Here is a 22,856-nt window from a genome sequence, read left to right as displayed (position 1 = left end):
TTTAATGTTTAATATAGTCATGTGAAGCAGAAACTCAAACTGAAATAAAAACCCCAGATCAGGTGAGAGTCCAACATGAGCCGCCACTGACAGCAAAGGACAGTTCTTCAAGGCCAGGTTACTGCACAACTAGAAGAAAATCCTTTGTCTGAGATTTAGTGCGAAGTTCCGAATTACATTACGGCATCTTTAGCCCATCTCCTCACTTCTTCAACTCTAAGATATCTCAACTTGAAAAAGCCCTCTCTAAATACTGAGGAGTGACTCTGCCTGCTTCTCAAATGTGCTCCAAGTGCTTCGCTATGGCAACCAGCGCTGCTCCACTACCTACTGCCCACAGAAGAAAGTTCTGCATCAAGGCTGCACACAATGCTTCATTCAACAGTGTTACACAACAAATGTATTTACATTCTTAAATACAGCACAGGTGAACAAGTGAGCCTTGTTGCCATGGCGATGTGTAGACACTCTCTACAAGATGCTGCCTGGACACAAGGATGCACTGCACAGGCAAACGGGCATGGACGAAAAGCTATTCTAGTGTGAAGGGGGGGATTTCAATATGAAGCGCATGCTTGAACAAACGCTGAAGCGTTTTATTTTTGAACCTCTGTGAGCACTTAGTGTCACAACTCCAGCTGTGCAGCGCGAGCCTGGGCATATAATGCTCATGATATTCTAAGTGAATACTAGTATACAAAATAAGATTACATTTGCACATTTTCTGAAGAAAATCCAACGTTCTGAAGAAAATGTGGGTGGTGCTTGTCCGTAAAAGTCACCACCACCTTGTTAGAATGTTGGTATGTAGTTACTAAACAGTTCAGAAAAGATTTCAATGCATTGCTATGGCATTGCTAGGATAATCTGGGCGGTTGCTAGGGTGTTGCTTGTTTACTGAACACGTTATTCTGATCTTGAGATGTGTGTGGGACCTCTTTTCAATGCTTTTTTTAAGTCTGTGGAATATATTTGCTTGTCTGGGTGTAATTCTTAGGTTTGATCAAAAATAACTATATTTATCAACCATACATATGTGTGTGTGTGGGGGGGGGGGGGGGGGCATATCTGATAGCTCTTATAACAGAGGTTCTGAAAATTCAGCTTTCCCATCAGAGGAGTAAGTTACATTTTAAAATACATTAAAATAGAAAACAGGTTCATTTAAATTGTAATAATATTTCACAGTATTACTGTTTTTACAGTAATAATACAATATTAAATAAATGCAGCCTTGGTTAAGCATACAAGGCTTCTTTAAAAAAAATAAAAAATAAACAACCATTTAACTAAATTTAAAAAAAAAATGTAGTATACAGTACGGAAGTTCTATGCGGCCATGCATTATAATTTTTTTCTTTTTGTTTTCTCGTTATAACGACTTAATTTTCTCGTTATCTCGACATAACGAAGGTCGTTTTTCCTCGTATAACGACTTAATTTTCTCGTTATCTCGACATAACGAAGTTCGTTTTTCTCGTTTATAACAACTTAATTTTCTCTAAGATTTACACAAAACTGCGCAAGAAGGTGGCACTATAGACCTGAATATAACTGATGGGGTGGTTGTATACTATCCACTTTACTGTACGCGGACCACTTTTCCTCGTGATCGCTATAAATTGTGCAGTTTGTATATTATTACTGACATTTAATTAATTCATAAATGTTAAATGCTTGAATCAATATGAATATTTTGTGTATTAAGTTCCTGCTAGATGCCATGAGTTTCACCAACGCATTCTGTTTAATCAATAACTGCTTATCAAAAACCCAAGTTGACATCACTGTATTCTGTTTGCACCAATATATATTATAGATTTGTGCTTCTTTTTTTAGGCTCATGATTAAATTTAAATTTAATTTTAATTTAATGATTAGGTAGTTAATAAGCGGAGATGTTCTGTTTATCTACAGTAGGACGAGATTTAACGATGTAGGCTGATGTGATTCTTTTCCTTATTACTAATCTTTATTGTTAACCATATTGATGAGAAATGTGATGTATATGTAAAATCCATAGGCTAATTTAATTCAGTTTTGTTCTGTAATGTTGTAATGGTTTTTCTCTACACACACACATAGCTACATTACACGTACACATGAACGCTCTTTTCAAACAGAAGCTTATAACACACATGATATCTGCCACATAATGACTACTACAAATTACAAATTATATATAATTTTATTTCATATAAAGGGAAAATTAAAGTGAGTTTAATCCAAGCAGCTCTAATGGCGCGGTGTTGCCATTTAAACATGTTAATTACAAAAACAAAACGTTTTCATTGTACTGTCTCTGGAAAAATCAACAGTGATTGATCAGCCTTTATTTATACAGTATTGTAGACGTTATTATTACCTAGGCGAAGCAAAATTTGCTGAAATATAGGCTACAGTAGGAGCGCCTGCATGGCTGTCCATCAGATGCCTGTCAAAGTTGAGTTCGTTACTATAGCAACAGTAAAACTTTCATGTCGTTATAACGAGAAAACGAACTTCGTTATGTCGAGATAACGAGAAAATTAAGTCGTTATAACGAGAAAACAAAAAGGAAAAAAATTATAATGGATGGCCGCTTAGAACTTCCGTAATACAGTTTATAAAGTTTCAAACTTTTTTTTTTAATTAACATGTTCAAAAAATAATTGAAGGAGTAAAAAATGTAGCAGGATAAGTAAAAATCTGAACTACTGAATTATGACAAAAATGCCTCATTGTTAAACTGCACAAAACAACAAATCCTTAACCTCAACTATGAGCAACAGTGATAATGTTGCTTGCCTTAAAAATGATCACCATGTATTTAAACACAATCATTTTATTCCCCATAATACATCAACAGCTTTGAAACAAACAGCGCATGCCAATTCCATGAGCAATGTGCATCAGATGGTCAGTGAATGGTTCATGGCTGTGCCGTCTGACACTGTGTCCCCACCAGGCGAGACGCACATTTCCAGTGACTAATTTGTCAGTAATTTATCAAGCGATTTGTCTCACCTCACTGAAAGCGAACATGTACCATGACGTGGCACAACCACACTCAATCAGAACATATTTGATGTTTAATATACTGTTATGTAGAGCTTTCATTCAAGTAAAATGAATGAAAGTATTTTAGGCTTTGCTGCATCACATGAGGCTGAGATGTGAGTTTACAGGTGGCATGAAAAGGCTGTCAAATGAAAAACCATTCAAATGGCTTTGAAACATACAGATGATTAATAAATGCAGACATGGTGAAAATAAGTTTAAGTATTGTACCATTGATACTCTCTGTTGAATGCATAAATATTCTATATGCCTGTTGACACATTCCCTACACAGACTGATGATTCTCTGAGACTACTAGTCAAACTTTCTACTTGACCATTCAGCAGACAGAAACCCGTCACCCTACTTTAAGGACAAGCACCCTACAATAAAAATCTCTGAGTAAGAGAGGAAAAGAAGGGGAGAACGATGTGAAAAGGATCTGAGAAGAAGACAAACAGCAACAATGCCTTGGCTATTCTGTATCACAGCTGAGTTATGGCAAACATAATGCCAATAAATAAATAACTCCAGCCTAAGGCAGTATCACTACAAGAGACCTGTGGTGGGAGAAAGACAGCAAAATAGAAAAAGAAAAGAGTGATAGATCTTACACCTTAGCCAATGCCATAGAGACACACAACATTATGCAATACCCAGTGGAGCCCACCCTCTGACAGCCCAAACACCAGTACAGCATCTAAAGTGACATTTACCTTCAATATGAGCAAGTACAACCAACAACCAACTAATTAGCACTTTTAATTTGCCACACACAGGATATAGTTGCCAATTTTACAAGCATCCATCTCATTTAACTTGGCAGCAAAATTTGGTGTTCACATTGGTGTGAAGTGACTTATATACTGACAATCATTTGCTGCTAAATTTATACCTGTGGAGGATGCTGCAAGTAAGACAAAATTAATGTAATATATTGAAAGATGTTTGTTTAATTCTAACCCAACAAGTAACCCAACTATGGGTTGGTATAGCACCTTCCCAACTGTGGGTTATTTTTAACCCAACAGTTGGGTTAACTATTTACTTTTATTCATGAGATTATTTTAATGAATAAAATACACAGTTTTCAAATACAGATTTTTTTATTTAAGTAGAAAAACAATAAATCTGTTTTAAAAAAAGGTTTTAAGTTTTAAATGACAAATTTACTCAATATGATGAGCCTAGTATTTAATATAAATGTGCACAATTATATTGAATTCAAAATACACGAGTGAACATGCAGAACACATGGCAAATAAATGTTGAAGTACAAATATTTAAAATACACATTAAATTCAAAACAAATATACATAAACAATATACATAAATTCAAATACATGTTAAATTCAAAACACAAATATCCACATACAGTACAAATATTCAAAACAAATGTGCACATATGGTTTACCAATTCAAAACCTACACAGATGCACATAATACACATTTAAAACAGATGTGCACATACAGTACAGAAATATACAACCTAAACATTTGTGCACATACAGTATACAAATTCATAACCTACACAGATGCACATATAGTAAGCTTTTAAAATACAGATGTGCACATACAGTACAGAAATATACAACCATAGACAGCAGGGGTCCTTACACCATCAACGTCCAGAAACTTAGCAAGGATTGGTAAAATAATCCATGTGACATCAGGGGTTCAACCGTAATATTATACGAGAATACTTTTTGTGGGCAAAAGAAAAAAAAATAATGAGTTTATTCAACAATTTGTCTCCTCCGTGTCACCCTAGTGCCATTTTGGACAGTATCCACTGAACGCAAACAGCGTATGCTGTAACGTTTGAACCCCTGATGTCACATGGATTATTTTACCAATCTCCTTGCTAAGTTTCTGGACATTGATGGTGTAAGGACCCTTACTGTCTATAGGAGGGTCAGAGAGCTGTCAGAATGCATCAAAAATATCTTAATTTGTGTTCCAAAGATGAACGGAGGTCTTGTGGGTTTGGAACAACATGAGGGTGAGTGATTAATGACATAATTTTCATTTGTGGGTGAACTAACCCTTAAACGTGTGTTTTGGCTACTGGATCAACTGATGATCAGTAACTTTGAATACAAAGTTTTTTAGGAGGCAGCAAGGAACTCCTCCAGGAATATTATATGCTGCAAGAACTCCCAAATTGGAGCAGAGGGCTTTGGGTAGTTTACGTCATAGATGTAGAACATTTTGAAGCATTCATTCACTGCTTGAAGTAAGGTCTCCTTTTCAACTGCCTCTCCAATGAATATGATGAAAACTTGGGAGGAATTTTCTTTGTCTCCAAGCACCAAGACATGTGGATCCTGGCTTGTCTCATTGTTGAGGTAGTGCACCATATTAGTAACAACCTTGAAAGAATAAATAAACTTTAGTTGGCATATATGACAAACATTTCAGGGATTCAATATATTTTAAAAAATGAATCAAATATGAATAGGTGAAAAAGGTAGGTAATGAAGGTGTATTTTAGTGAGTTTTGTTAAGTTAACTCTAAAAGTGATGAATGACCACTAGTCGTGAGAACTGTGGATAAAAAGCAGAGTCAATGAAGGACAGAGTTTATGTACAGAGCTGTGTAATTTAATGGACCTATATTATCCTCTTTTGGATTTTACTTTTCCTTTAGGTAGTAATATAGCTGTTTGTGCATGTAAACTGGCTACATCAGAGGAGGGAGTTCATTACCATTAACAAACAAAAGTCTTCAAAAAAAAAAAAACTCTTATACATCACTAAACTAAATAATTACGTACCTTGAAATGTTTCTATTAAATTGCAGAGGTTCCGCTGTTGTAATCTTTTCTTTACAAAGAAATCCATTTATCTAAAACATAAGTATAAAACATGTTTAGTAGAACACATTTAATATAAATGCAAAATTGTTATAGCTTCATAAGAAAAAATTACTATAGTTAGAGGCTATTCCATTATTCCTGTAATGGCTTTAATACAACATGCATGGCTATATAAAACAATTATAGCCTATGTATGTGTTGTTGTTTTTTTTTAACACTTTCAAATTATTCTGATACACTGACGAATGGCTTGTTTTACGCTCTGTTGTAGGAGTAACGTTATGTAAGTTTGGGGAGCTGGTACGAATTTCTGCTAAAAGAGCGGATTGCCTTACGACTGTGCTCTTTCGTCTGAGTTTTGAACTTCTATAACAGAAAATTCAGCGAATTCAGAGGCTTCTCTCTGAATCTGGTGTCTGTCGCATTACTGATGTGTGAGCTTGGCTTGCTCGAGCAGCTTCAGGCACTGGTCCGATCCGATAAATGGTCCGTGCGGCTTTTCTAGCCTAAAGATTTCGGCGCCCTTTACATTTCACCAGACATTTTTATTAACGTTAAGTAATACTTCTCTAAACGGTTTTGCTAGTCTTTCAGCTAATGTTTTTATTTATTAATGCTAGCAAGCAAACGGGAATAGCATATTCATTACAATCGATCTGGGGAAGAAAAAAACTGACTAAAGGGAATTAAAACTTCGTTTTTTAAATAGTTTTACGATTTAATTAACGTTTCAGTACACATTACTTAATGTAATAACAGTTATATACATCATAAAATTATATTAACATTATATGAACAGTTACTTACCTTTCATAATCAGGCAGGCTGCCGCTAATGTCCACTGAGTCGCTGACTGGACCGTTAAAATTTGAACCGAAGTGAAGCGGGAACCATATTTAACCCAACAGTTGGGTTATAACTAAAAATAACCCAACGCCGAAAATAAATGACCCAACAAATTTTAAGATAACCCAACACAATGACCCAATATGTGTAACCCAACGGTTGGGTTAAAAAAACAACCCAACGTTTTTTACTGTGTAGTATAAACAGCACATCAAAATATTTGATTAATTTAAAGCTTAAGAGTGACATTTCTGCACCATTAGTGCCACAAAATCCCCAGTTGTGTAGTGACCAGGTTTACATTTCACTTTCTGAGTTGTATTCTGTAACTTCTGTCACAAAGAGTTCCACCTCAAACTCACGCCACCTGTTGAATCAGTGTTGTTTTTCGGGCAAATCAGCCTACCAATGGTTAACTTAAGCAGATTTTTTATCGAGGAAAAAAAATCAACACAAAGCAGCTCCAAACAAGTGAGTTTCACAGTAGATAAACAGGGAGACTCGAGATATACTGATATTTTTCTTTGTGTCTAGGGGGATTAGGCTCCCTTGATTCGAGCATATCTCTTGATGCTTTGCTTTGGAGTATGAACCTAAGTCTCACAATCCAGTTACAGAGAATTTTTGACCCTGTTGCAGTTGGAAGAAAAACATTTTTAATTTCTGTCAGAATGGCACCTACTATGACACGCTGCACATCAAACTTTCAAATGCTGCCAGATCCCAGAGAACTGTTATTAAAACTGTGAATGCATTAATGAAGTTTATACTTTTAATGAAGGCATCATTTTGGCTCTTGTTATTTCAAGTCTGAGACTCGTGTGAGCTTCTCTTTTAGCACAGTAATGTACTGCTGATGGCAAACACAGCTGTCCAAACAGAATGTCATTAAACACATCTGACGTGGTCGTTCTCCTGTGAGTCTTAGTAGTCTTTACCTGTCAAATTAACAACGCACACTGCAGATCCAAAGTATCCCACAGAACTGAAAACCTTCTATTTAATGTTGTATGGATCCTCTCAAGAGTCACGACTTAGCATTTTATTTCGTACCTTTTTTGTATGTTTTTTTTTTTTTCTCCGTGAAGTTGACTTTCAACACATTTCATGACACAATTAATAAATAATAAATTCTGATGTTTGTAAAGAAAAATTAATTTATATTAGCATCTGTTTTGTAAATGCATTTCTCATATCATGTGAACAGCTCACCACTGTATAGTACAATTTATTTATAAATGCAACATCCAAACCTCAAAATTCACAGAAATCGAGACTCATCACTCAAGGCAACATTTTTCCAATCTTCTTCTTTTATTTAGTAAACCTGTGTGAACTGTAGTATCAGTTTCCTGTTCTGAGCTGACAGGAGTGGCACCTAGTGTGGTCTTCTGCAGCTGTAGCCCATCTGATTCAAGGTTCGACGTGTTGTGTGTTCAGAGACACTCTTCTGGATACCTCAGTTGTAACAAGTGGTTATAAAAGTTACTGTTGCCTTTCTATCAGTTCGAATCAGTCTGGCCTTTCTCCTCTGACCTCTGGCGTCAACAAGGCATTTTCACCCACAGAATGCCACTCACTGAATGTTTTCTTTTCCTTCTGTAAACCCTAGAGATGGTTGTGCGTGAAAATCCCAGTAGATCAGCAGTATAGGAAATACTCGGACCAGCCCATCTACTACCAACAACCTTGCCACATTCAAAGTCACTTGAATCACCTTTCTTTCCCATTCTGATGCTAATGTTGAGCTTCAGAACTTTATCTTGACCATGTCTACATGTCTAAGGCTACGTTTCCACAACAACGATGTAGTCAAAAATGGAAAAGGTTTCCCTTGCATTTTAAAAAAAGATTCACATATACACGACAACGTTTTAAAACGATTCGCGTTTACACATATCCGCATAAAACGGGCAAAAATGCTGTATTACGTATGCCAGGCCAGTAGTTGGTGTTATCACCTTGTTAGTAAACATTACCTGTAGGGAAGTGACGATTATATGTTGTATATGATGTATCTCTGCTGCTGGTTGTAATATTGATGAAGTAAATCCACACTTTGCTGAAGAAGCGTTAGCAAACTTGTGAGCAGCAACAACTCTGCCATTGTTGTATATGTTTGTTTGCGCTTGCCTTTAAAATCGACACGTACTGTGCATGTCTACATCCCTAACACATACTACGCACGTACATGATATCACCAGTTTCAAAGATTCCCGTTTTGGGAGTTAACACGGAACAATAATGGCGTTTTCAAAAACATGCACTTTGAAACCTGTTTTAAAAATATGGTTTTCAGTCCCCAATACACTGTTGTCGTGTAAACGAACAGGCAAAACGCATAAAAAGTTTCCCGTTTTTGGCTGAATACGTTGTCGTGTAAACAGCCCCTAAATGCATTGAGTTGGATTGCATATGATTGGCTGATTAGATATTTGCGTGAACGAGCAGTTGAACGTGTACCTAAGAAAGTGGCTAGTGAGTGTATATATAAGTGAACACTTATTTTATAATTTTTTATATTTTTTTTTTCTAAAAAATATTTAAATAAATAAGCTAAATGTGCTCTATACATTGGCGAGGCCATCTGCAGATTTTAGGACTGACTCAAGGCAGAGATAACTCTGATGCTGATATTCTCAAAATGGCCAAACGCCAGATTAGTGGGCTTAGCTTGCCACGCAACATTAGGGTTAAGGATTTGGGAGCTGGGTTCAATCCACAGTAGCAGTGACCTGAGAACTGTAGAATTACTGAAATCACAATCAGAACATGTCAGAAGCACAGCCTTCCTCTTTAGATATATTTGCCAAGTCTCTACGTAGTCTCACTTACATATCTGGTGAAGGACTCTAGGGTAGCATAGGCGATGGCAATGCCGTCGTGAGTGCTGGTGCCTCGACCATGCTCATCCAGGAGGACCAGGGAACTGGATGTGGCATGAGCCAAAATATCTGATACTTCCACAAGCTCCTCCATAAAGGTGCTCCTGCCCCTTGAGATGTTGTCAGACACTCCCATTCTGTCAGAACCAAAGCCAGTTGAGCAAATGAAATTAGTCTGTGAAAAAGCATTAGTTTGGTAAAAAATGGTAAAAAAAAAATGTGGAGATTATTTATCACCTCTCATTGTTCCAAACCTGTATGACTTTCCTTCTTCTGCAGAACCTAAAGGAGAAACTGAAGGAAGAAAAGGAAAGAATGTGCCAGTTAAAAAAGGAAGAATGAGCCAGTTAATCATATCCATACAATTACAACGGATGGGACTGGAGCCTTTAAGCTTCAAAAAGTATGCAAATGCACCATCAAAGTCATCCATATGACTCAAGCACTATATTTCAAATTGTTTGAAGCTATATTGTAACTTTGTATGAGGTGTAGATTGAGATGTAAGTTATAGGGCACAATTTTTGGACCATGATTATGGTACTTTGACAATTTTTGTTGCATTTAATATGATCATATTGTAAAAAAGTGTCCAATTAAGCTTCATTACAGAGACCAGAGTCAGCATTAAGAATGATAAGACCAAATCAGAACCATTAATGAGAGGCAGATGAAAGGGACCTACAAATTACAGAGGTGACTATGCAGTACAATAAATACTACCGGTTGGCAGCTAATAAAATTTGTCAAGGCTATAAGATCACTGCCATCAAATATTAACACCACAGAAAGATCACATGGCAAATGCAGCACCTCATTATTTCATAAGATGCTGAGAGTGCAGGAAAAGCTGACGCTGTTGAAAAATCACCATGTAGCGGTCAACCAACCTCTAGGGTATGTTTGTACCACAGGACTTTTTCTCTTAAAATGCTGTAATAAACAGTGTTAACATTTGGACTTTTCTTCTTTTCTTCTCTTTTTCCAATGGTTAGTAGAAAATCACAATACAAAGCCTCCCTAATTCAGGCCAACTCCAACAGCATTAAGCAAGATATGAGCCAATTAACATGCTGGCCATTATAGGTCATGTACACAGATCCCCAGGACGCAGAATTATTCTTAGTTAACAGCTAATCTGAAAATCATTCCCATTATCCTGATAAGGGGCTTCATCCTATTTTTAAATTGAATAAAATGCTACAGACAAGCTTTAGCTGGACTAATAGTGCAGCTCTTGGCCACGCTCGAGAGAGAACACAGATGGTATATGTAGTCTGCTTTGCTGTGAGCCCCATTAACAAAATGTCACTTCCATTCTATTTCTTGCTTTTGTATTTGTCTCTAAATGTTTTCTTGTATTTTAACGTCCAAACATTCTGACTACATGCAGACATTTTTGTCAGCAGATTTCACCAGTGAAACAGAGCTCGAGCTGCACAGCCACATTTCCATTTTGAGTCAAGTGCAATTAGAATTTTTATCAGCAGCTTTGATGGCTGTTGCAATCATATTGTTCCTCTATGACGATCAAACTGTGTTTTACACACATTAACTAGTTTGATTCTGTTCTGTGCCTCATATGCTTAATATTTATGGACATTTTTCTTGTAGAAACAATTCCAAATGGGTCATTCTGCAGTGAATCAGTCTGATTCCCATAAAAGCAATCTCAGGCTGAACAAAGCAATAAACACAATAAATGTCAGACAGTACTGTAAAACTCAAAAAAACATTTATATATTTTAGAGAAAAGATATTTTATTCTTTATTACAAAAGATTTACTTTTTCAGTTTAGGAGGTTTCATGTTTCATTTATTTTTTTGCATTGCACTTAACTTCCTGTTTCCATCGCAACCAAAACAAAGAGGGGGAAAAGAGCTTCCAGACCTTAAGTTCTATTCAATAAAAGTGTTCCATTAGTGGAGGAAAAAAGACAAAATACTCTCTGTCTGACCAAAGACTAACACAGATGCTCTGGACTGTGTAGACTTCTGTAGTTTAAACTAATAACAAAATCATTATGGGCATGTCACTATAAATAAGATGAAAAAGCATTCTGCTTCAGTGCCTGAATAGTTGACGCACAATGTCTTCATGAATGCAAAAAATAAATTACAAAATAAATAATAAATCTGAGAATTTTGACAAAATTTGGCAGTGACAAATTAAAAGTTTAAACTAAGTAAATTTTTAAATATTCCATAGTCTCTCAAATTATATAAGGCTGCATTCATGATCATTATTATTAGTGAACTGCAAAAATGCCTTTTAAAACCATCTTAGATGGAGTGTAGCATGTCACACCACAGGACATGTGCACTTTTCAAAGGTATTTCATATCAGTTACCCAACAATAGTTTTAGCGTGCGTAACAGATCTTTGTTATATGAAAAGCTAAAATACAGTCAAAGCAGCTCCAAGGGCTTTTGTGAAGCCTAGACTCAGCTGAGAATGAAAACTCTTCTCCAGCATTCTACAGTCCCATGACGCAAATGCGATAACTGCTCAATGTTTCCGCTTCACCAGAGTGCAGTATAGGCCACTGAACCCTTCAGGCTTAATTGGGAGCTGTTTGAACCTGATCTTGACCTGTTAATTGGAACAAACCAACACAACTCTGGGGAGTGAAGGCAATTATATTCTGACGTGAATAGTGCCAGGACTGGGTTAATTAACAAGGCAGCACTTCACTGTTAGCGGTATGTACAGACTTAGACTGACAGTGTGTGTCAAAAAACATGCAACACTCTACAAACACATCCCTTTCCTGCTGAACGGTCTCACAGTGGTGCATTAAATTCATTAGGTGTAGATCAAAACCATTTTCATTGCAAAACTAATTCACTCAGTTGATGAATACATCAAAATAAAAGTGATTGTTGGCTGCTAAGTAATGCACATTTACAAAATACCTCAATAAATGAATTAATTCAACTTTATTACTGACCTTGCGCAAAACATTTTCAAATCTGCAATAGATTTTAGGAAGTTTAATTGCATCTTAGTCTAATTAGTGAATCGCTGTGGATGTTGTTGATGTTGGTAGCCTAATGACTAGCACAGGCAGCAGAAATCAACCACCCCTACAAAAGAGACCAAAGCAAGTAAAGAGGGGTTGGAAGTTCACTAAGGTTACCAAGAAATGACAAGAATCTAGATATTTAATTTGAATTTATGAGGGAGGTGAAACACCACAGAAAAAAATCATTTTGAATTGAATCGACTTGAATTGACGAATATTTAACATAGCAACACTGTTTTTAAGTTTAAAAACAATGTTTTCATTCTCGTCATTAGCTGCCTGGCAAGCACCGGTATTTCTTTCTGGACCTGAAAATCTATTAATCTGCTCCTCAAAAATCAAGCAGATGTGGCATAAGATCTGAATAGGTTTGACTCGCACTGCTGCCTCTGTAATCTGTGGTTACCGGGGTTCTGTGAAAAGACCAGTGGGCATGGTTTCACCCTGTTCAATTCTGGACCATTCAAGCACAAGCTCTGAAGTCTGCTCAGCCCCTGAAGTGTTGTCATGGTCACTAAAGTTCAGCTTTGTGCTGTCATACATAACTTCCTCTCTAATGGCCAGAAAAGAAACAATATGTCAGTGAGAGCTGTGCCATGATGGTCACTAGGGCAACCTGTCGTCCACCCATGTTGGTCCCAGTGATGATCATGGCTCGGTTGTCATCCCCCTGAAGACCGGAAAAGGTAATCAGATGAACATTTGTGCAAGATTACAATAAAGATTCTCATGTAGGTGAAGCAGATATAGATGCTAATGTTCTGTCTGATTGCTTGAGCGTCAGAGATAAAAAGGGATGGAGCACAAAGGTCAAGCCCATCACAATCATCTTAGAATAGAGAATAGATATACTACCATTCAAACATTTGGGTAAGTAAGTTTTTTTAATATTTTTTTTATTAATATTCAGAAAGGATGCATTAAAAGAGACATTTATAATGTTACAAAAGATTTCCATTTCATATCAATGCTGTTCTTTTTAACTTTCTATTCAAAGAACCCTGAAACCAGACCAGCATATTAAAATTATTTCTGAAAGATCATGTGACACTGAAGATTGGAGTAATGGCTGCTGAAAATTCAGTTTTGCTGTCACATAAATAAATTATGTTTTAAAAAATTTAAACAAGAAAAAGAAAAAAAATATTTCACACTATTACTGTTTTTACAAAAACATTTTTACAAAAAATACCGACAACTTCTAAAAAGTAGTATATACTTCAGAAATATGGTCCAAAAATCTAAAAACATTGTTTGCCATTTGTGCATTTTATTATTTAACATTTTTACAATTTAACATTTTTCATTAAAATATATTAACTTACAAGGAATAATTGGAAATTATATTAAAGAAAAAGGATAAAAGAAACACTGAATGTGATTGCAAAAGTGATTTTCAGAAAAAAAAAATGTTTAGTTGATTTTTTCATAAAGTGGATCTTATATTATAATAAATACATTGCCATTCAGTGGCTCCAAAAAGTTTTTGGACATTACAGCAACATTTAAAATGTATGAATGCCATTGCAGTAGAAACACAAGTTGCATTAATTTAAAAAAAGACTTTAAAAAATATACTTTAAATAAATCATTTTCACAGTTAATGTGATGAACTACACCTGTGGACACCTGAGAGGAACTGACATCATATATGCAAATATGTAAAAGTTGCATTGACACCAGTTGGTTGAAAGCCACTGCAAAAATGTCTCTTGCATCTTTTGTCTGCAGATGTCACACGGTTATTTTGTTTGCAATGATATTCAGACATTTTTAACATTTTAACATCTGTTGAAGTGTTTTAATAAGTGAATGGGTATATGACAAGTAATGTGAAGAAAAGTATGGTGACCCAGCAAGACTGCTTCATTATTAAAGCCTGACTCACACTTTGAATGGAAGCCAGTGATTGGGTCGGTTTGAAGAGAGAGAGGGAAAGAAAGAAGTGACAAAGGTATTAAAAACATATGCTAATGGGGATGGCGGAGTGGGTGGTCGATGCAAAAGGTTTAGCTGCTGGTTCAATAGCATTTTCTTACAGGTGAAATAAAAAGCATTACCTTGTAGTGAAAGACAATCGCACAGCCTTTGGCATGAGAACAGATTCCCTCACCATTATTTTAAAGTCGAAATTAAATGCCGGAATAATAATCAAGTTTTATAAAATCTCTAAGCTCTACAGGCATTATATGAAAAAGAGTTGTTAATGAGAATATGGAAGCACAGATATTAATATATCTCATGAATATGGGTCTAAAGTGAAGTGTGCAATTTCTGCACCACTAGTGGCATAAAAAGTGTAGATGAGTGAATCATTATTTTGACACTGTGTCTACACCAGACGTGACAGCTAAAGTCTGTCTAGACTGGACGCTACCGTTGCAAATCATTTGTACTTTGTGTCAGTACGTCATAAATAGAACGAGGAATCAGTTTACCGTCTGGGATTTGTCATGTCATGTAGACAGCATCACTGATTATAATGGATTGTATTGACGTTTGTCACGTTGCATTGCGCCGCTTGCGTCCATGTGTAGACACGGTGCGAGTTGGGCCATCAATGAACCAGTTTATCTAGTTCACAAAACCAGTGTGAATGAACCTGAATGATCCAGTTCTCAATATCAGCAGTTAACAGCTCCCTGCAGGGAAATATTTATCAGGGAATAATTTAAATTTCAGTCACAAAACTATTAGAAATAGGGATGGACTGGTATTAAAATACATGTTTTTCTAAATAAATTAAAAATACAACATTAAAAACTAAAAACTAAACTGAATTTACATGAATACAACTGAATTTAAGCATCACAACGCCATAAAGTACAGTAATGTATAAAAATGCATAAAAAAATGAATATTTATTTGAATATTTATGATTGGATTTAAAGATTAAATGACATTTAATCTTAAAAAACTTTAATGCAAAAAAAAAGCAAATTAATTGTACATTAATTGTACAGCCACCCAACATTGCAGATTTTTTTTTATTTTAATTTTTTAAATATTTTGGATTTTTTTAATTATTATATAATTATTAAATTTTAAATATAAATATAATTTATATATATATATATATATATATAATGCAAGAATTCACCATATTATGATGAATTCTTGCAGATTCATCATGCAGATATATCATGCATTAATTATCAGAGGATTGGAACAGTGCATGAGTCATATGGACCACTTTTATGATACTTTTATGATGGTTTTGGAGCTTTGAAGCTTAAAAAAAGGGTCACCAGCACATTACTCAAAAATGTTCTTTTGTGTTGCACAGAAAAAAAGAATTTCATACAGGTTTGAAGGAACGTGAGGTAAATTATCATTCTGGGTCAACTAATCCATTAAGAAATGATAAAAGTTGTTAAAAAAAAAATAAGTCACCTGTAAGTGAGTGTCACTGAGGACATACCGATCCTGATCTCCAATCAGCGAGGTGATGACCGGATGCTTGCCTGCTGTGATCAAAATCTGACTTTTCTCCTCAAGAACCTCAGGTCTATGCTCAGGACATGCAAAAAAGATGCATTAGACACCAATAAAGAAAAGTATTCACAATTAGATAAACTGATAAAAAAAAAAATCAAGAATGAATTCACCAACATATACTGTAGTTTTCCAAACACGTTTTGGCACGACACTTTACATATAAGAGTTGGAATTTATGGTATCAGCTCAACACACTTTTGTAAAGTCCAGAGGGAGAGGATAAGCTCTGGTGCTCTGCAGAACAGGAGGGAGGGGGAGGCGGTAAGGAGCAGAGGGGGAGTAGTTGGCGGAAACCTCTGCTTTCAAAGTCAAATCCACTCCCCCACACAGACTGTCAGAGGGATATGGAGTGGGCTCTATACTGCATGGGGGTGGGATTCATCCTACTGTTGGACTCAATTCGGGCCAGGGAGAGACAGAGATGTGGGGGCTCCAGGGTCCCCTCTTACTCTCGTTCATCTACGAAAGCTTATGTAAGATGCTTTATGTGTATCTCCCCAAACACAAAAGAGAAATAGAGCTTCTTTGTAGATGCTCAGAAATTACTGATTTTATTGCACTTATATGCCAAAAAAAGCTTTAAAACTGGAAAAAGTCCCCACAATTACTACCAGAACTGCATGCATCTGACTTCTAAATGTTCAAAAAGAATAGACTACTAAAGCCAGGCCTTGGAAATAAAGCTTAGTATATTTAATTAGATGAACTAGGTAATTTATGATAGAATGTGCATGCTTGTGCATATGATTAGGTTTGAAATATGAGAGATGACAGGAAGTCAGCAGAGAATACAGGAAAAAAAGCCAACTTCATTACCACACCTGCAGTAATTATTTTCTTTAGAAACCTGGGCCAATGAGAAGAGGCAGTCCATGGTTGCTAGGTGACACACCGCTTTCCTCAGGATGTAGTAATGGTCCCCAAATAGCCTACACATGGCAAAAAAAAAAAAAAGACAGGGCTATTGAGAAAGAGAGAAAGAGTGCTGCTGGGTCTGAAAGTGACAGGATAAAACACACATTTTATATGATTAAATAGTACAGCAGATTCCAGGTTTTTAAACTCAATACTGAAACAAAATGCCGAAAGCATCTCAATCAATCAACAGGCCTGCAATTAAAAAGGATTTTTGTCATATTTCAAAGCTACATACTGAAGGAAGTTGATCCACTCGTGACTGCAGTCAATAATTAGCTGCTCTCGCAGTTGCTGCAGGTGACGATGTTTGTCCACAATGAATGGAGTGTGATAGCGGCCCACAACCTTAGTGTGCTGGGGATGAAAAGTAGATGTTTAAATGATAAAATTGGTTTGTATCCAACTTATTTTTTAATGCAGAACAGAAGCAAGCTTTTTGAATTCATTAACCGCTATGGGTAAATAACTAGAAGAATAACAAAGCACAGTCAACAGTAAAACTTATTGCACTACAAACTAGTGTGTTCATGATTATGATAATAAATTTCAAACACCAATTTGCAATATCAACTTTTGCTAGAAGCTCTCATGTAGTACATAGTTTTTTTCAGGAAGCAAGTGACCAAATTTGTCAACAATGGTGCCCACCTGTCTGGCGGGACTATAGATGACAAACTGTTCTTTACTTCAATGATAAACTGTGCAAGAAAAGATAAATAACTGTCAATTTAATATTTGTAGACTGTGTGTAAACCTTTGTTAAATTTTACTTTGGTGAGCATACAAACATCAGGCTCAGTAGTAATAACTTCAGGATCATAATTACAGTAAGAAATTGTCATTTTATTAACTTGTTATCTTTACAACAACCATATAATTTACATCACAAATAAAGTGTTATTCTCTAAAATAAATAAATAAATAAAAATGTAGTAGTTACGTATTTAAGGCACAAGCACTCAGATAACAAGGTGAACAAGTCTGTTCACTGACCATCTGATGCATATAGCAAAAAAAAAAAAAGTGCTTTGTCTATCTGGCATGATCAGTGCTGTAATCTGACTGGTTGGCTGTAAGCAACCATTAGGTTTAAACTGGAAAAATATATAGACATTTCTTTATTTTCTGTCCAGCATTGCTGTGCTATTATTTTAGAGAGTTCCCCCCACACCAGTCTATAATTATGGTATCAACTCCTAGAAATGTCATTTACAAACCATACAAAATGGTGTAAAAATGTGGCAAGTAATTTTCTGTGTCAGTCATACTGTCTCTTCTTGTGGTTCTTGCAAAGTGGACCAGATTTATTCTAATAGTTAAAAGCATAGCTATGTTAGACTCAGCTAGAGATGGAGGGAGAAAGATGTATGGCCGGAGTCTACATTTTGAGGTGGAAAAACTGTTGTGTATTCATGGGAGAATGGCAACAGTGAGCAGATGGAGAAACAGATGTGGAGCTGCAAACTGCAACATTTCAGACCCTGTCCTTGTAGTTGACATCTTCTAGTAAGGTAGTATTCAACAGTATATCTACAACAGAATAAAATGAGTACAATGGCTTTTGCCACGTTGTATGATGTAGAACAGGTAGCAATTATGTTTGTTATAAAACAAATAATGTCACATAATTGGAGACAACAACTGATATGAGGTGACTGATATGAGTTGTCCTATCACACACAGCAGAGATGCCCAAACCAGGGCCAACAAGAGAAGGGAAAAATTTTTGTTGTTTTATTTTTGCATTGAAATGAAATAATGAAATTAAATTAAAACAAACAAATTTAACAAACAAGTAGATTTGATAAAAAAAAAATTAAACATTTAAAAAAAAGTGTCATTTTAAAAAAGATATTTAAATTAATTTTTTTTAATTGTTTATTAACTGAATACATTTTAATATAGTTGGATATAATGCAACATTTACTTTTGGCTCAGGGCCCTCGGTTAGTTAGATTTTTGGCCCTTCGTATTAAAACAATTTGGCCATCTCTGACGTACAATATTTGACAGATCATAGGCGCACCTTTTCAGAATAGGGTATAAAACAGGACCTGAAACTCCAATGAAAAACACCACTTTTGAGTGAATTCTGATATTTTCTAGCAAAAATAAAGAACACAATTTTAAACCAACCTATTTCTCGGTAGGGTTTAGCTAGTTTGGACCAAAAAAGACTTCCCATAAATTAAAGAAAATGTTTATTTGATTTTCTTTTAATTATTATTTAAATAACTTAAGTGACAGGGTTGACATTTAAAGTATTATGTCATTTCGAACACTGCCTTTAATGTAGCTGCATGTGAATGTAAACAATCTAAAGTTGTAAAGCCAAAACTGCATGATAAATAAAGTTCTATAAGTAAAGTTTTGTCTCCCAAAAGAAAGAATCGATTCTGAACAGCCTAAACGAGTCATAAGTAACACATTTGCATAATGCTCGCCTATGTTCTGTATGTTGGCCTGTGATGAACAACTTGACCCCACTCTCAAACACTATAGCTTGTTCATGTGGTTAACATCATGTTGAGAACATCATTAGTTTCAATGAATGGTGTGTTTGGGCTGAAACACACCATTCATTGTTAATATGAAAGCTGCAATCCTTATTTCAAAATATTACATTAAATATAATTTGACTTTATGATCTGACTCCTTGGGAGCAAACAGTAATCTATATAATATAAGTGTAATTTTTCAAGATATGAACTCTTTAACTACTTAGAATAATGAACAAATTCCCTTTATTGTGCTTTACTTCATTATGCATAAATAATTCTTTTTTTTTTTTTATTTTGTTTTTTTTTTTTTTTTAAGAAAAATTAAATGCTTAGTTGTAACTTAGTGCTGGGCATCATTAATCATTATATGTCAAACGCAATGGCTCATGCGTATGCAATGTGTAATTTCCATATTTTGATGACAGTAAGCAACAAGGAGCCAATTAAATCTCTGCTTGATCTTGTGTATGTTTACAAACATCAAGCACATTTCCCAAAGGCTCAACGTTAGTCATTCCCACTAAACATAATGAGGCAATACATATCCACTCTCTGTGTTCATTAAAAACAGTGTGAAAGTCCCCTGTAGCTCTATGCAAAAACTCTCTGACCCTTATTACAGTACATACATTTCATTTATGATGGAAGTCCTACTTTGACATTCTACCACTGGTAAATGAGATGTGGAAAAACAACAGAAAAAAATACAGAAATGCTTAAATACTGAAGAATACTGGTTTTCAAGGTCAATATTAAGTTTCATTCTGGATATTCAATGATTTTTTAATCTAACAAAAACCAAATTTAAGCTCAAAACTACATATAAACCTTTATCATTGGATGTTTTGTTTTAGAAATTCTAAATTTTGTTTTTGATGATTGTGTGTTTATAAAAATGAAGGACAGTGCAATGATAGAGACAGGCAGGTGAGATGAGGTTAATGAGGGCCTTCTGTCTCTGCAAAACAATAATCATTCCCATTCCTGCTCCCACTCTTGTCATTATGCTAATAGAGCCATTCAACAGAAACATGCCATTAAGCACCTTCCCTTCAACCTCCCGCCTGATTCCAGAAGCAAACGGAATAAAAAAAAAAAAAACAGGGAAAATATAGAACTTTCCATCAGCTTAAACATATTCTGGTCTTGAGAGGTTTTCATTTTCTGACAGAACACTTTTAGTGTCACCATGGCCACTATGCTCTAAAATATATTGTTGTTCACTCTAATTCAAACTAATTTTGAATTGCAAATTAAAAGGGCTGGATTCTTGATGGCATTACTTTTTTTGGTAGATACTGCAAAGTCCTCTCTCAAGGTCAGGTAGACGAGTTAGCAAAGACTGGAGAGAGGGAAGGACACTGGACTCAGAACACAAAATTTCTGCTACTGCCTCCTGTTGAGCCTGGATATCACTGAGAGAGGGGAGAGAGAGAGAGAGAGAGAGAGAGAGAGGATTTGAAAAATAGTATAAACAGAAGCAAGCAAAGCATTAGGGATTGTAGGAATTAGTCAGCAGATGCTATGTACACAAACCAGATAAACCACTGAAACAAAATAAGGCCTGTATCACACTGCACACCTAAGTGAAGCAGTATCATAACTATCAGCTGATCACATTGTGTTTTCCCGCTGTATAATGCAGCTGTGACACAATACAGAAAATAAAGACATTTCTGGGTTACTACAGAAACACTTTCTTTTAATAAAGCCTATGAATTATAAAATGGTTATTATACTTGGCAGGTGTGTTTTTACTGAGAGAATGGGCAGTTTACTTTATTCCTTTATTTTACTTCATAAAAGCATACATTTTGGGCATGACTTTTGTGCATTTCTTGTTTTTAATCAGTTACTACTGTAAGTAAATATAAATCTTGCTGTATCTATTAAGAAGTGGCTTTAGTTATGTACACTACAGTTCAAAAGAAACAAGGCTGCATTTATTTGATCAATAATACAGTAAAACCATTAAATATTACAATTACGATTTAAAATAGCGGTTTTCTATTTTAAAATATTGTAAAATGCCCTTTATTCCTGTGATGATCAAAGCTGAATTTTCAGGAGTCATTATTCCAGGCTTCAGTGTCACATGATCTTTCAGAAATCATTTTAATATGCTGATTTTAAGCTCGGGAAAACATTTCTTATTATTATCCATGTTGAAAACAGCTTAATATTTCTGTGGAAAAATAACAGTTTTTTATTTCAAGATTCTTTGATAAACAAAGTTCAAATGAACAGCATTTATTTGAAATGGAAATCATTTGTAACGTTATATTGCCTTAACTGTCACTTTGAATAATTTCAATGCATTTTTCCTGAATAAAAATAATAATTTATTTCAATAACCAAATGACCCCAAACTTCTGAATGGTATTTATGAGGCTGGTAAAGACAGTTTAAGATCATTTCCTGATCACCTAACCCTTCCACAGACAACACTCTAGTATTTCCATGGAAATTCACATTCATTGGCATGATAGTCTCAATTCAAAAATTCTCCCTGACATGTCTGTTAAGAGGTTTGGCAGAAAAATATGTGGATTAAAGATTAAGACTGTTATATGGAATCAAATATTTATATATTTATTTATTCTCCACAAACATAATCAGATACTTTGCAAGCATGCACTACATCACACACAGATCCAAACAATCCCCACAACCTTTAAAAGGCGTATAAATATGGCATCTGATTGACAGTGCCTTGTCAATTTAATTTTGGGGAGATAAAACATTAATATTGAATTTGAGTAACCAAAAAAAAAAAAAATCTCAGATTAAATACTTGCATTTTACAGCAAGTTATCCATTTTATATACAGTAGTGTTTTCCCATAATCCATGGGGAATTTTCAATCGAGCTAAAAATTTAATCCCGCCAGTAGCTGAAAAGAGGGGTGCAACGTTCCTCTCTTTTCAAAATATTCAAGGACTTGGATAAACCTAGGCTCTGAGTTTAGAGCTCAATATTATCTGTGGTGTAGTGAAGATCTGGGCATGCCACTTCTGTTCAACACTGGAAACACTCTGCATCTTCCATACTAGCATTCAAATCACTGTGATTACTGAATAATAAAATTAAATAATGACTCACATCACAGACTTCAACGACTGGCTCATCCACTTTCTTAACAGTCTCTTCCCAAATGGAGTTTGAGTGTGATCCAGAACCCAGAGCAGACTGCCTTTTACTGAGCCTGTGGTCTGACAGCCATGAAAAGGAAGTCATCATGAAATCCAAACCAACATCCTAGATAATACACAAATCACCTGACGGTTAACAAAACACAAATGCCCCTGTTATTATTCAGGCAGC

At 35.3% G+C, this 22,856-nt stretch overlaps 1 long non-coding RNA gene and 1 pseudogene across 1 annotated transcript; both read right to left on the bottom strand.

Moving 5' to 3' along the window:
• LOC109046917 overlaps positions 1-22,856 on the bottom strand; it is a 43,617-nt pseudogene that overhangs the window by 5,932 nt on the left and 14,829 nt on the right.
• On the bottom strand, positions 5,044-6,909 carry LOC109074151. The gene is made up of 3 exons (XR_006160098.1): positions 6,666-6,909; positions 5,817-5,887; positions 5,044-5,411 (listed from the first exon to the last, which is right to left on the bottom strand). It is a non-coding gene; the product is annotated as an uncharacterized LOC109074151 (long non-coding RNA).

This window comes from Cyprinus carpio, chromosome A5, assembly GCF_018340385.1.
Source record: "Cyprinus carpio isolate SPL01 chromosome A5, ASM1834038v1, whole genome shotgun sequence".
NCBI classification, from domain to species: Eukaryota; Metazoa; Chordata; class Actinopteri; order Cypriniformes; family Cyprinidae; genus Cyprinus; species Cyprinus carpio.
This window is presented reverse-complemented; position numbering and strand designations above follow the sequence as displayed.